We start from the raw sequence: 15,348 nt of genomic DNA on the forward strand, positions 1-15,348 counted from the left end.
ATGGCCTGGAGCCATTTGAAGTTGGAAGAAGCAAAGAATGGATTCTTCCCAGAGCCTTCAGAGCCTGTAGACACTTAATTTTGGTTTCTGGTCTCTGAAACTGTGAGAGGACAAATCTCTGATGGTCTAAGCCACCCACTTTGTGGTAATTTGTTATAACAACCTCAGAAACCTAATACGGTGACCTAAAGTAACTTCTCTTCCCTGGTGGCTCAGTAGTAAAGAATCCATCTGTTAATGCAGGAGATATGGGTTCCATCCCTGGGTTGGGAAGATACCGTGGAGAAGGAAGTAGCAACCCACTCCAGTATCTTGCCTGGGAAATCCCATCGACAGAGGAGCTTGGCAGGCTATAGCCCATGAGGTCACAAAGAGTTGGACACAACTTAGGGACTAAACAACAACAAAAACAAAGTAACTACTACAAAATGAAAAAGAAAATCTGACATTTAACCTCAAGCTAACTCTAAAGCCTTTTACCCTGATCTACCAAGCAGCCTTCCAGACTTCATAATGCCTAGATCAAATGATTAGGAATATATTGAAAGGATAGAGAGCATACAGAGAAATAAAGAGTGTAAGTTGTATTAGGTGGAAATCCTGATTCCTCTGTTCACTTTACTTGTCTTCTCAAATCCTTAGTTCCCTCAACTGAAAGCAAAACATCATAAACCAAATTAATCACACTATTCCCCTTCATGGATCACAGCCTTGTGATGAAGGGGCTTGGAAGGAAAGTTATGACAAACCTAGACAGTATATTAAAAAGCAAAGACATCACTTTGCCACCAATGGTCTGTCTAGTCAAAGCTGTGGTTTTTCCAGTAGTCATGTATGGATGTGAGAGTTGGACCATAAAGAAGGCTGAATGTCGAAGAACTAATGCCTTCGAATTGTGGTGCTAGAGAAGACTCTTGAGAGTCCCTTGGACTTCAAGGAGATCAATCAATCCTAAAGGACATCAACCCTGAATATTCATTGTAAGGACCGATGGTAAAGCTGAAGCTCCAATATTTTGGCCACCTGATGTGAAGACCTGAGGTACTGGAAAAGATCCTGATGCTGGGAAAGATTGAAGGCAGGCAGAGAAGGGGGCAACAGAGGATGAAATGGTTAAATAGCATTGCCAACTCAATTGACATCAATCTGAGCAGACTCTGGGAGACAGTGAAGGACAAGAAAGCCTGGTGTGCTGCAGTGCATGGGGGTCACAAGGAGCTGGACAAGACTTAGCAACTGAGCAACAACAACCACACTTTTGTGAGGTTTGAGTATAATGACATACATGTAAATTTCTTTGCTCAATACTAATTACCAAGACCTATTCTTTTCTCAAGAGAGTCTGAAGAGATGCTGTTGGCAGTGCTCTTTCTGTTCCCTCTGTTGCAGATGCAGTGGCACTGTGTTGCCCACCATCCTGCCACAGCAGATGGCAAGGTGAGCATCCTGCAGGCTCTGGATGCACAGTCCTAACATCATGTGCTGACGGGAGTGACAGAAAGCCCCTGAGCCTGTTGAGCAGTTTCTACTTGAAAGTAGACCTCAGCAGCTACCAGGCCGAAGCAAAACAGTTGTTTTTGGCATGTCTTTTTTTTTTCAGGATTCACATGGACAATACTAAATAACTCTATTCAACAGGCCAGCTCAGTTTTACTTGTTTACTTACACCCTGCCTTGTTCCAGAAAGGATTTAAGGTGGATTACCTATTAATACCACACAAGATAAAATAAGTGAAAAATAAGTGGTGAGGAAAGTAGGACAACAGGAAAACGAGACTCAGAAAAATAAGTGAAAGCAGGAATGACTTAGACTTACTGTGTTCTGTGATGATTTTTCCTTCACCAGCAGTGGCCATGGGTGTGTCTCTAAGCTTTCTTTATGTTAACACAAAAAAGGGCTGTAAAGCAAGGTCCCCAGCAACATCCTCTTTAGGATGTAATTTGAGTCTGCCCAGAGCAATAACTATGGGAAATCAAGGCCCTAAAGATCTTGACACTGGGCGTAACAATCATCATTTCAACCGGGATTAAAAAAATAATCAGTATAGTATCAATGAAATTTGTGTCTTTGAGGAACATAGCTTCCTGATGTCCTGTCTAATGTAAACTAGCTATAAAGTTTATATTAAAATACATTAACTAATTTAAAAAGAAGATGGAGAAAGCAAACAAAAAATGTGTATGTGCAGAACTGTTGACTCACTGGACAGGATGGATGATTAACTATGAATTAGGGAAACAAAAAAATGACTGGTTTTAGAACCATTCATCTGTAACCCTACTTTCTAGAGCTGATCAAGGCAAGCTTGATCTGTAGCCTTCTCTGTTCATGGTAATAAACTGGGTCTGTTTACAAGACAACAGGGGGAAATGCATTCAGCATGTAGAAAAGTATCATTAAATTATTAAGATTCAAATTAAAAGGCAAAGAGCAGTTGGAGCACATGTCTCTATTTTTACTTCACTGAAATTACTATTAAAGATGCATTCAGCTAGATTTTGGGGAGTGAATTGTGTATCTAATTTATGGGATGGGCAGGGGGAGCCCTTCTGATGATGTGATGCTTAAAAGAGTTTATAAGGGTTAGACTAAGGTATTTTATAGTGAGAATTGATGGTGGATAAGTAACTATGGCCCTTGTCCCCCTTTAAACCTGAGTTACTCTCTCTGCTCTCTGGCAGAAGCTGGTAAATTTTTTCTCTAAAGGGCTAGATGGTAACTATTTTAGACTTTGTGGGCCTTCTGTTTCCTGCCATGACTGTCGAACTCTGTAATTGCAGTGCAGAATCAGCCATAGACAACCAGTAAGTTAATGGGTGTAGCTGCGTTCCATTAAAACTTTATTTAACAAAGGCACGTGGCAGGGGAACTAGCCCATGAGCTGTAGTTTGCCAAATCCTGCTTTATGAGGTACAACCGTGGAGTTTTAAGTCCTTGTTCAAAGTTTTCACTGTGTTCTGAACTGTTTTCTGAAAGAAAAGTTTGGTTTCACAGCCTGCTTTGCTGAAGATGATGGGAAGGTCCTCCTTTTAGACAAGACCTAAATTTTCTTTCTTTTTTTTTTTGTTTTAAACCTTTAATTTTGTATAGATGTTCCTTGGTGGATTAGGGTTAGGATTCGGCACTCTCACCGCTGTGACACGGGTTTGATTCCTGGTCAGGGAAGTCTTCTTCCTCTCCCACTGCCACCTACCAACCTCCCCAACACAACAATACCACCCTTTGTAGACTCCCCAGTGGTACAAACCCACTGGCCAACGCAGGAGAACTAAGAGATGTGGGTTTGATCCCTGGGTCGGGAAGATCCCATGGAGGAGGGAATGGCAACCCACTCTAGTATTCTTGCCTAGAGAATCCCGTGGACAGAGGAGCCAAAGCAACTTAGCATGCACATCATATCAGATCAGTTCAGTTCAGTTGCTCAGTCGTGTCCGCCTCTTTGTGACCCCATGAATCGCAGCACGCCAGGCCTCCCTGTCCATCACCATCTCCCAGAGTTCACTCAAACTCATGTCCATCGAGACGGTGATGCCATCCAGGCATCTCATCCTCTGTCGTCCCCTTCTCCTGCCCCCAATCCCTCCCAGCATCAGAGTCTTTTCCAATGAGTCCACTCTTCGCATGAGGTGGCCAAAGGACTGGAGTTTCAGCTTTAGCATCATTCCTTCCAAAGAAATCCCAGGGCTGATCTCCTTCAGAATGGACAGGTTGGATCTCCTTGCAGTCCAAGGGACTCTTAAGAGTCTTCTCCAACACCACAGTTCAGAAGCATCAATTCTTTGGCACTCAGCTTTCTTCGCAGTCCGACTCTCACATCCATACATGACTACTGGAAAAACCATAGCCTTGACTAGACAGACCTTTGTTGGCAAAGTAATGTCTCTGTTTTTCAATGTGCTATCTAGGTTGGCCATAACTTTCCTTCCAAGAAGTAAGCATCTTTTAATTTCATGGCTGCAGTCACCTCTGCAGTGATTTTGGAGCCCAAAAAAATAAAGTCTGATACTGTTTCCACTGTTTCCCCATCTATTTCCCATGAAATGATGGGGCCAGATGCCATGATCTTTGTTTTCTGACTGTTGAGCTTTAAGCCAACTTTCTGACTCTCCTCTTTCACTTTCATCAAGAAGCTTTTTAGTTCCTCTTCACTTTCTGCCATAAGGGTGGTGTCATCTGCATATCTGAGGTTATTGATATTTCTCCTGGTAATCTTGATTCCAGCTTGTGCTTCTTCCAGCCCAGTGTTTCTCATGATGTACTCTACATAGAAGTTAAATAAGCAGGGTGATAATATACAGCCTTGACGTACTCCTTTTCCTATTTGGAACCAGTCTGTTGTTCCATGTCCAGTTCTAACTGTTGCTTCCTGACCTGCATATAGGTTTCTCAAGAGGCAGGTCAGGTGGTCTGGTATTCCCATCTGTTTCAGAATCTTCCACAGTTTATTGTGATCCACACAGTCAAAGGCTTTGGCATAGTCAATAAAGCAGAAATAGATGTTTTTCTGGAACTCTCTTGCTTTTTCCATGATCCAGCAGATGTTGGCAATTTGATCTCTGGTTCCCCTGCCTTTTCTAAAACCAGCTTGAACATCTGGAAGTTCACGGTTCACATATTGCTGAAGCCTGGCCTGAAGAATTTTGAGCATTACTTTACTAGCGTGTGAGATGAGTGCAATTGTGCGGTAGTTTGAGCATTCTTTGGCATTGCCTTTCTTTGGGATTGGAATGAAAACTGACCTTTTCCAGTCCTGTGGCCACTGCTGAGTTTTCCAAAAATGCTGGCATATTGAGTGCAGCATTTTCACAGCATCATCTTTCAGGATTTGAAAGAGCTCAACTGGAATTCCATCACCTCCACTAGCTTTGTTCGTAGTGATGCTTCCTAAAGCCCACTTGACTTCACATTCCAGGATGTCTGGCTCTAGGTCAGTGATCATACCATCGTGATTATCTGGGTTGTGAAGATCTTTTTTGTACAGTTCTTCTGTATATTCTTGCCACCTCTTCTTAATATCTTCTGCTTCTGTTAGGTCCATACCATTTCTGTCCTTTATTGAGCCCATCTTTGCATGAAATGTTCCCTTTGTATCTCTGATTTTCTTGAAGAGATCTCTAGTCTTTCCCATTCTGTTGTTTTCCTCTATTTCTTTGCATTGATCACTGAGGAAGTCTTTCTTATCTCTTCTTGCTATTCTTTGGAACTCTGAATTCAGATGCTTATATTTTTCCTTTTCTCCTTTGCTTTTCACTTCTCTTCTTTTCACAGCTATTTGTAAGGCCTCCCCAGACAGCCATTTTGCTTTTTTGCATTTCTTTTCCATGGGGATGGTCTTGATCCCTGTCTCCTGTACAATGTCACGAACCTCAGTCCCCTAGTTCATCAGGCACTCTATCTATCAGATCTAGTCCCTTAAGTCTGTTTTTCACTTCCACTGTATAGTCATAAGGGATTTGATTTAGGTCATACCTGAATGGTCTAGTGGTTTTCCCTACTTTCTTGCACATAGCTGATTAAAAATATTGCAAAAGTTTCAGGCGAGCAGTGAAAGTGCTCAGCCATACATATATGTGTATCCATTCTCTCCCAAACTCCCCTCCCATCCAGGCTACCACTTAACATTGAGCAGAGTTCCCTGTTCTAGACAGTAGGTCCTTGTTGATTATCTATTTTAAATATAGCAGTATGTGCATGTCCATCCCAAACTCCCTGTTCCTTCCCCCATGTAATCATAATTTAAGTCTGTGAGTCTCTTCCTGTTTTGTAAGTAAGTTCATTTGTATTGCTTCTTTTTAGATTCCACATTTAAGGGATGTCATACGATATTTCTCCTTCTCTGAAGAAGACCTTCATTTTCGAAATAAATCATTGCCTCCTGTATACCAGTTTTCTAAAGCATGGAGCTCTCCAAACTGTATTCTCAGCCTGCAGCCTAGCTTCCACCTTTATGTCTCAGAGCCTAGTCACGTGTCAAGGTCTGGCTGAAACACAGATAAATGAGATAACTTAATGGACACAGTTATAGTTCATGACTCTTGATTTTAAAAAGTTCAGCCTTGCCTCAAGCTGGCTTATAAGAACACGAACATTTGTACATGTACAACGTTACCTTCTTTTTTCTCGAGGACTCTCATGGAATGAGAGTTGGACACTGCTTCTTCATCTTTTATTAAGGATTTTATACAAATGTGATCATTTGGAGAACATATTTCCTCCTTTGTAAAATTGCTGGTGAAGACACTTTTCACTAGATTGTTTTGTGTTCTTCATGTACCACTTAGTAGTCCCTCTTAGAGTTTAGAGGGATGACAGAAGTGTCTCTCTTGTTATGCTTCCTGTTATTAACCAGACAATGCAGTATAACTCCTCCTATACCACCTTTTGTCCTATTTTTTAGCTCTGTTTCCAAAATATAAAGCTAAGTACATGCTCCATGGCACAGATTATACATAGTTGAGGTCTCATCTATCTGTCCCGTTTGATTCTTGGTCTGTTCATCTTTTTTTTTTTTTGGTGGGAGTCTGATTGTCTTTGTATCTTAAAATAGATTACCATAGAAGTATTGTATAAATAACAAATAAATAAAGTTTGGGCTTGTTAAAAATGTTAAAGACCACAAAAGGACATTTTCAACTGTGTTTGAAACTAGAAAAACAAGGAAGTGATCATCAAGCTGCCTGGGGCAGATGGTGTAATGATAACAGATAACAAAACTATTAAATTTATATTTTGCTTTCAAATTCTGCTGCAAAGAAAGTGATCTCTAGACTGGAAGGATAAGAACAAATAATACCTTGAATTATTTTTTTGAGTTTCTTGTTTTCTTGGAATTTATTAAAAAAATTTTTTTTTTGTGCCTTGTCACATTGTATTTTCATCCTAGGAAGTAGTCATAGTAGTTATTATTATCCTACTTTACTGAGGAGGAAATTGTGACTCAGTGTTAAATGACTTGTGCACATTCACAAACAGTGCAAAGAGGGAGTTGACTGCAGCTCTGTGTAATAAGTGGACAGTATGGCAAAGCCTGGTCATGGTAAATCAGTTCTTATTGCCAGCACTGGGTGCCAGTTTTGCCAGCCTACTGAGAAAATTGGGGTGTGGGGCAAATAGGAGACGCTGAAAAGATTTTTTTATTTTAGTATGAGCTGAGCATTCATCTTAGTAATTCCTGAGGTATTGCAAAGACCAAAAGATAAATGAATAAAGGAAATGTCGGTCCATTTTTCAAAAAGAGGGAGAGATTCCACAATCCATAAACGGGTCAAGTATTCTCAGAGGTGATTCCAGAAAGAGTCAAGAATGGATTTTCAAGTTGATGGTTTGTGAGTATTAACAAAGGAATGTAGTGGTTACTAGGAGTGAATGTAGGTTTATAAGGAATACCATTTTATGCTTGCTTTATTTTTTACTTTTGAAACAGAGCTACTATGAGATCAGAGGATTGATTAGGAAAATTTAATTTTCACAATATCATAAAAATAGCAACCGCTTGTTGAAATCTAGCCATATGCCAGGTCCTGTCGCCTTATTTCATTTAGTCCCACTGTGCTTAGTTGCTCAGCCGTGTCTGACTCTTCGCAGCACTGGACTGTAGCCCGCCAGGCTCCTCTGTCCATGGGGATTCCCTAGGCAGGAATACTGGAATGGGTAACCATTCTCCAGGGGATCTTCTGGACCCAGAGATTGAACTGAGTTTCATTTAGTTCCACAGTGGTCCTAATATGTAGCTGTCTTGCTGTCTCCCTTATTTCAGGAAAGACAGAAGTTCAGTGAGAGCAAGTAATTAGTCACATTGCTAGCGAGTGATTGAGCTGAAGTCAAAGCCAGATTTGTCAAAGCCGTTGGTGGTAAGTAACTACAGTACCATTTGGTGTTGACACACAGCTGGGCTCATGAGATTTTTAAGGTGAAGGTGAACTAAGCATGTATAGGTTGGGTCATCATATCTTTACATCATATATTTACAACAGGTTGAAAATAAATCTAAGGCATGTTGATTAGTAGTTTGGTCTTAGTCTGCTTAATATTTGAATCCATAAGCTGGATAAAGACATAGAAAACATACTTATCCCTTCTGCAGTAGACAAATCAAGAAAAAAAGACAGTCTTATCACTGCTATTAACTAATACTTATATGAGGTGTTTCATTTTACAAAATACTTTCACTTAGCTTGTCACATTTGATTCTCTCTCACAGTTCCATAAAAAAGACATTACTAGCTCCCAAACTCTCCTTCTTGCACCCTCTCCTTTTTTTTTTTAACAGCTGAAATGAGGTTCAGGGAAATCAAATGACTCAATCAGAGTCGTGGTGAATAATCTGGGGACTTCTGTTTTCTGTCACACTGCAACAGATATGGAGTCATGCTTAGAAATAATATCAAGATATGCAAATATGAGATCAAAATCATTAAGATGAAATATTGATAAATATGGAGTCCAATACTGAAGGAAAAAGTGTGTTTCATTGAATGCTTAATGTTAGCGAACACTTCACATTGATTGCTAATACTACTAATTTAATCTTAGCCTGAATTAATGGGAATGTAATGTCTACATTGGGCTTCCCTGGTGGCTCAGAGGTTAAAGCGTCTGCCTGTAATGCGGGAGACCCGGGTTCGATACCTGGGATGGGAAGATCCCCTGGAGAAGGAAATGGCGACCCACTCCAGTACTCTTGCCTGGAGAATCCCATGGACAGAGGAGCCTGGTGGGCTACAGTCCACGGGGTCACAAAGAGTCGGACATGACTGAACAACTTCACTTTCACTTTCAATGTCTACATCACAATAAGCAATATTTCCACCGAATATGTAATTTTTCAAAACATACATCAGACCATACTTCCTCAGCCTAACATTTATTAAAAACTCAGACTAAGTGAACTCCGTGTTTGTGTGTGTTGCCACTCAGTTGTGTCTGACTCTGCAGCGCTATGGACTATATCCCACCAGGCTCCTCTGTCTATGGGGATTCCAGGCAAGAATACTGGAATGGGTTGCCATGCCCTCCTCCAGGGGATCTTCCTGACCCAGGAATCAAACCCATGTCTCCTGTGTCTCCTGCATTGCAGGCAGATTCTTTACCTGCTGAGCCATCAGGGAAGCCCAAATAGACTGTACCTAAAGGCCAAGAAATACTTCGGAGACCATGGGCTACATTTGAAGGTGGAAGGGAATGAGGAAATGCATAAAAATTCTAGTTTGTTTCAAAGCTTTAAATTTATCACATGGAAGAGGAGAAACTCAGATTTGTTCTGTGTTGGTTGGTTTTCCTGTAGGTGTTGGTGTATAATAAGACAAGAAGCACAAAAGTGTAAGTGCCACACAGTAAGATTTTTGGCTCAACCTTAAAGAAAACTAATTCTACCAATGGAGCAGTTCTTGAGGAAATGAGCGTTATTCTGAGTTTTTAAAATTTAATTAATTTAAACAAAAGAGAAAGCCAAAAACAATTCACCCATTTTTCCCATTTCCCACAGCTTACCTTGGCAACTATCAGTCTATCTTTCTCCGTATCTGTGAACTTGCTTTTTGGTACTTATTTGGTTTTTTAGATTCCATCTATAAGAGAAATTGTATGATGTTTGTCTTTATCTGTATTGGCTTATTCTACCTAGCATAATACCCTCGAAGTTCATCCATGTTGTCACAAGATTTCTTGGCAAGATTTCTTTTTTTTTAATATATATTTTTAAATTTATTTATTTTGATTGGAGGCTAATTACTTTACAATATTGTATTGGTTTTGCCATACATCAACATGAATCTGCCACGGGTGTACATGTGCTCCCTATCCTGAACCCCCCTCCCATCTCCCTCCGATAAGAAAGCTGTGGCACATACACACAATGGAGTATTACTCAGCCATTAAAAAGAATACAGTTGAATCAGTTCTAATGAGGTGGATGAAACTGGAGCCTATTATACAGAGTGAAGAAGCCAGAAAGATTTCTTTTTAATGAGTAAATAATATTCTATTGGCTGAATATATCATAATTTCTTTATTCATTTATCCATTGATGGACACTTGGGTTGTTTCCATATCCTGGCTATGGTAAATAATACTACAGTTAACATGGGGGTGTATGTATCTTTCCTTCCAAATTAGTGTTTTATTTTCTTCAACTAAATAACTATAAGTAGAATTTCTGGGTCATATGGCAGTTTTATTTTTAATTTTTTTGAGGAATATCCATAATGTTTTACATAGTAGCTGCATCAATTTATATTCCCACCAGTAGTGCATAAAGGGTTCTCTTCTTTCCATATTTTCATTAATAATTATTATATCTAATATTTTGATAAAAACCATTTTACTGGGTGTGAGGTGACATCTCGTTTTGAGTTTGATTTGTGTTTTCCCAGTGATTAAAGATGTAGAACATCTTTTCATGTACCTGTTGGCCCTCTGTGTGATTTCTTTGGAAAAAATATCTATTCAGATCTTCTGAACAGTTTTTAGTTGGATTGTTTGCTTTGTTATATTTGCTATTAAGTAAATGAGTCCTGTGGGGCAACCCAAGACGGGCGGGTCATGGTGGAGAGATTTGACAGAATGTGGTCCACTGGAGAAGGGAATGGCAAACCACTTCAGCATTCTTGCCTTAAGGACCCCATGAACAGTATGAAAAGGCAAAATGATAGGATACTGAAAGAGAAACTCCCCAGGTCAGTAGGTGCCCAATATGCTACTGGAGATCAGTGGAGAAATAACTCCAGAAAGAATGAAGGGATGGAGCCAAAGCAAAAAGAATACCCAGCTGTGGATGTGACTGGTGATAGCAGCAAGGTCCGATGCTGTAAAGAGCAATATTGCATAGGAACCTGGAATGTCAGGTCCATGAATCAAGGCAAATTGGAAGTGGTCAAACAAGAGATGGCAAGAGTGAACGTCGACATTCTAGGAATCAGCTAACTAAAATGGACTGGAATGGGTGAATTTAACTCAGGTGACCATTATATCTACTACTGCGGGCAGGAATCCCTCAGAAGAAATGGAGTGGTCATCATGGTCAACAAAAGAGTCTGAAATGCAGTACTTGGATGCAATCTCAAAAACAACAGAATGATCTCTGTTTGTTTCCAAGGCAAACCATTCAATATCACAGTAATCCAAGTCTATGCCCCAACCAGTAATGCTGAAGAAGCTGAAGTTGAACGGTTCTATGAAGACCTACAAGACCTTTTAGAACTAACACCCAAAAAAGATGTCCTTTTCATTATAGGGGACTGGAATGCAAAAGTAGGAAGTCAAGAAACACCTGGAGTAACAGGCAAATTTGGCCTTGGAATACGGAATGAAGCAGGGCAAAGACTAATAGAGTTTTGCTAAGAAAATGCACTGGTCATAACAAACACCCTCTTCCAACAACACAAGAGAAAACTCTATACATGGACATCTCCAGATGGTCAACACTGAAATCAGATTGATTATATTCTTTGCAGCCAAAGGTGGAGAAGCTCTATACAGTCAGCAAAAACAAGACCAGGAGCTGACTGTGGCTCAGACCATGAACTCCTTATTGCCAAATTCAGACTTAAATTGAAGAAAGTAGGGAAAACCACTAGACCATTCAGGTATGACCTAAATCAAATCCCTTAATTATACAGTGGAAGTGAGAAATAGATTTAAGGGCCTAGATCTGATAGATAGAGTGCCTGATGAACTATGGAATGAGCTTGGTGACATTGTACAGGAGACAGGGATCAAGACCATCCCCATGGAAAAGAAATGCAAAAAAGCAAAATGGCTGCCTGGGGAGGCCTTACAAATAGCTGTGAAAAGAAGAGAAGTGAAAAGCAAAGGAGAAAAGGAAAGATATAAACATCTGAATGCAGAGTTCCAAAGAATAGCAAGAAGAGATAAGAAAGCCTTCCTCAGCGATCAATGCAAAGAAATAGAGGAAAACAACAGAATGGGAAAGATTAGGGATCTCTTCAAGAAAATCAGAGATACCAAAGGAACATTTCATGCAAAGATGAGCTCGCTAAAGGACAGAAATGGTATGGACCTAACAGAAGCAGAAGATGTTAAGAAGAGATGGCAAGAATATACAGAAGAACTGTACAAAAAAGATCTTCACAACCCAGATAATCACGATGGTGTGATCACTGACCTAGAGCCAGACATCCAGGAATGTGAAGTCAAGTGGGCCTTAGAAAGCATCACTACAAACAAAGCTAGTGGAGGTGATGGAATTCCAGTTGAGCTCTTTCAAATCCTGAAAGATGATGCTGTGAAAGTGCTGCACTCAATATGCCAGCAAAATTTGAAAACTCAGCAGTGGCCACAGGACTGGAAAAGGTCAGTTTTCATTCCAATCCCAAAGAAAGGCAATGCCAAAGAATGCTCAAACTACCACACAATTGCACTCATCTCACACTCTAGTAAAGTAATGCTCAAAATTCTCCAAGCCAGGCTTCAGCAATATGTGAACCATGAACTTCCTGATGTTCAAGCTGGTTTTAGAAAAGGCAGAGGGACCAGAGATCAAATTGCCAACATCTGCTGGATCATAGAAAAAGCAAGAGAGTTCCAGAAAAACATCTATTTCTGCTTTATTGACTATGCCAAAGCCTTTGACTGTGTGGATCACAATAAACTGTGGAAAATTCTGAAAGAGATGGGAATACCAGACCACCTGATCTGCCTTTTGAGAAATTTGTATGCACGTCAGGAAGCAACAGTTAGAACTGGACATGCAACAACCGACTGGTTCCAAATAGGAAAAGGAGTACGTCAAGGCTGTATATTGTCACCCTGCTTATTTAACTTATATCAGAGTACATCATGAGAAACGCTGGACTAGAAAAAACACAAGCTGGAATCAAGATTGCCGGGAGAAATATCAATAACCTCAGATATGCAGATGACACCACCCTTATGGCAGAAAGTGAAGAGGAACTCAAAGGCCTCTTGATGAAAGTGAAAGTGGAGAGTGAAAAAGTTGGCTTAAAGCTCAATATTCAGAAAACGAAGATCGTGGCATCCGGTTCCACCACTTCATGGGAAATAGATGGGGAAACAGTGGAAACAGTGTCAGACTTTATTTTTCTGGGCTCCAAAATCACTACAGATGGTGACTGCAGCCATGAAATTAAAAGACTCTTACTCCTTGGAAGGAAGGTTATGACCAACCTAGATAGCATATTCAAAAGCAGAGACATTATTTTGCCAACAAAGGTTCGTCTAGTCAAGGCTATGGTTCTTCCTGTGGTCATGTATGGATGTGAGAGTTGGACTGTGAAGAAGGCTGAGCGCCGAAGAATTGATGCTTTTGAACTGTGGTGTTGGAGAAGACTCTTGAGAGTCCCTTGGACTGCAAGGAGATCCAACCTGTCCATTCTGAAGAAGATCAGCCCTGGGATTTCTTTGGAAGGAATGATGCTAAAGCTGAAACTCCAGTACTTTGGCCACCTCATGCGAAGAGTTGACTCATTGGAAAAGATTCTGATGCTGGAGGGATTGGGGGCAGGAGGAGAAGGGGACGACAGAGGATGAGATGGCTGGATGGCATCACTGACTCGATGGACCTGAGTCTGAGTGAACTCCGGGAGTTGGTGATGGACAGGGAGGCCTGGCGTGCTGCGATTCATGGGGTCACAAAGAGTCGGACACGACTAAGTGACTGATCTGATCTGATCTGATCTGAAATGAGTTCTTTATATATTTTGGATATTAACCCTTTATTAGACATATGATTCGCAAATATTTTTTTCCATTTCTTAGGTTGTTTTTTTATTCTGTTGGTGGTTTACTTAGCTGTGCAGAAACTTAGCTTGATGTAGCCTGGCTTTTTAATTTTTGCTTTTATTGCTTTGCTTTTAGTGTCAAATTAAAAAAAAAAAACATTGCCAAGACGTATATCAAGGAGCCTTTTGTCTGTGTTTTTACTCAAGAATTTTATGGTTTCAGGTCTTGCATTTAGGTTTTTAAACCATTTCAAGTTAACTTTTGTGATTGGACTAAGATAGTGGTAAAAAATTTTCATTCTTTTTCATATGGCTGTCCTATTTTTCCAGCATCATTTATTGAGGAGACTCTCCTTTCCCTGTTGTTTATTCTTGGCTCTTTTTCTGTAAACTAATTGACCATATATGTGTGGGATTTTTTCTGGGATCTTTGTTCCATTAATCTATGTGTCTATTTTTATACCAATATCACATTGTTTTATGTAGATGTTTGGTTGACTTTTGTTGTAAAATATAAAAATACCTCAATGATAAATGATATTCTCTATCCCTTCTCCTAATTTTCTCTCTCTCTCTCTCTCTCTCACACACACACACACACACACACGCACACAGTGTCTCCTCTTTTCAATATTTAGTGTCTTGGTAGCAGGGATTTTGTTTTGTTCTTGCTTTTCATGAATTGAATTTTTTCCTCTCGAAAGATATATGTTGACATCTAAACTCCAGTATCTCAGAATGTGATCTTATTTGAAAATAAGGCTGCTGCTGCTGCTAAGTCACTTCAGTTGTGTCCGACTCTGTGTGACCCCATAGATGGCAGCCCACCAGGCTCCCCCGTCCCTGGGATTCTCCAGGCAAGAGTACTGGAGTGGGGTGCCATTGGCTGCTGCAGATGTAATTAATATGAGGTCATATCGAAGTAAAGTGAAAGTGAAAGCGAAAGTTGCTCAGTGTGTCCAACTCTTTGTGACCCCGTGGACTGTACAGTCCGTGGAATTCTCCAGGCAAGAATACTAGAGTGGTTAGCCTTTCCCTTCCCTAGGGGATCTTCCTGACCCAGGAATCAGACTGGGGTCTCCTGCATTGCAGGTGGATTCTTTACCAACTGAACTATCAGAGAAGTCCATACCAAAGTAGGGTAAATCTTAATCAAATATGACTCATAATACTGAAGTAGGGTGAATCATAATCCAGTATGACTAGTAAAAGGGGAAATTTGGACAGGGAGAGTGCCACGTGAAGATGAAGGCAGAGATCTGGGTGATGCTTCTACAAGCCAAGGACTGCCAAACATTTAAACCATCAGAAGTCAGGAGAAATGCATAAACAGTTTCTTCCTCAAAGCTCTGAGATGGAGCCAATACTGTTGACACATTGAACTTGGACTTCTAACCTCCAAAACTGTAAGACAATACATATCTGTTGTTTCAGCCACTCAGTTTATGGTATTTTGTTATGGCAGCCCTAGTAAACTAATAATCTGCTGTATCCCTGTGTCTAGAACTGTGACTAGATAAAGGATGCATTCAATGAATAATTTTTGAGTGAATGTTGAATGAATAAATAAATGGATGAATGAATGAATATATATTACCTCAGGAAAGTCATTTATTGTTTCCAGTCCTCAGTGTTGTCATTTGTAAAATG

Source organism: Bos indicus x Bos taurus, chromosome 9, assembly GCF_003369695.1.
Source record: "Bos indicus x Bos taurus breed Angus x Brahman F1 hybrid chromosome 9, Bos_hybrid_MaternalHap_v2.0, whole genome shotgun sequence".
Taxonomy (NCBI): Eukaryota; Metazoa; Chordata; class Mammalia; order Artiodactyla; family Bovidae; genus Bos; species Bos indicus x Bos taurus.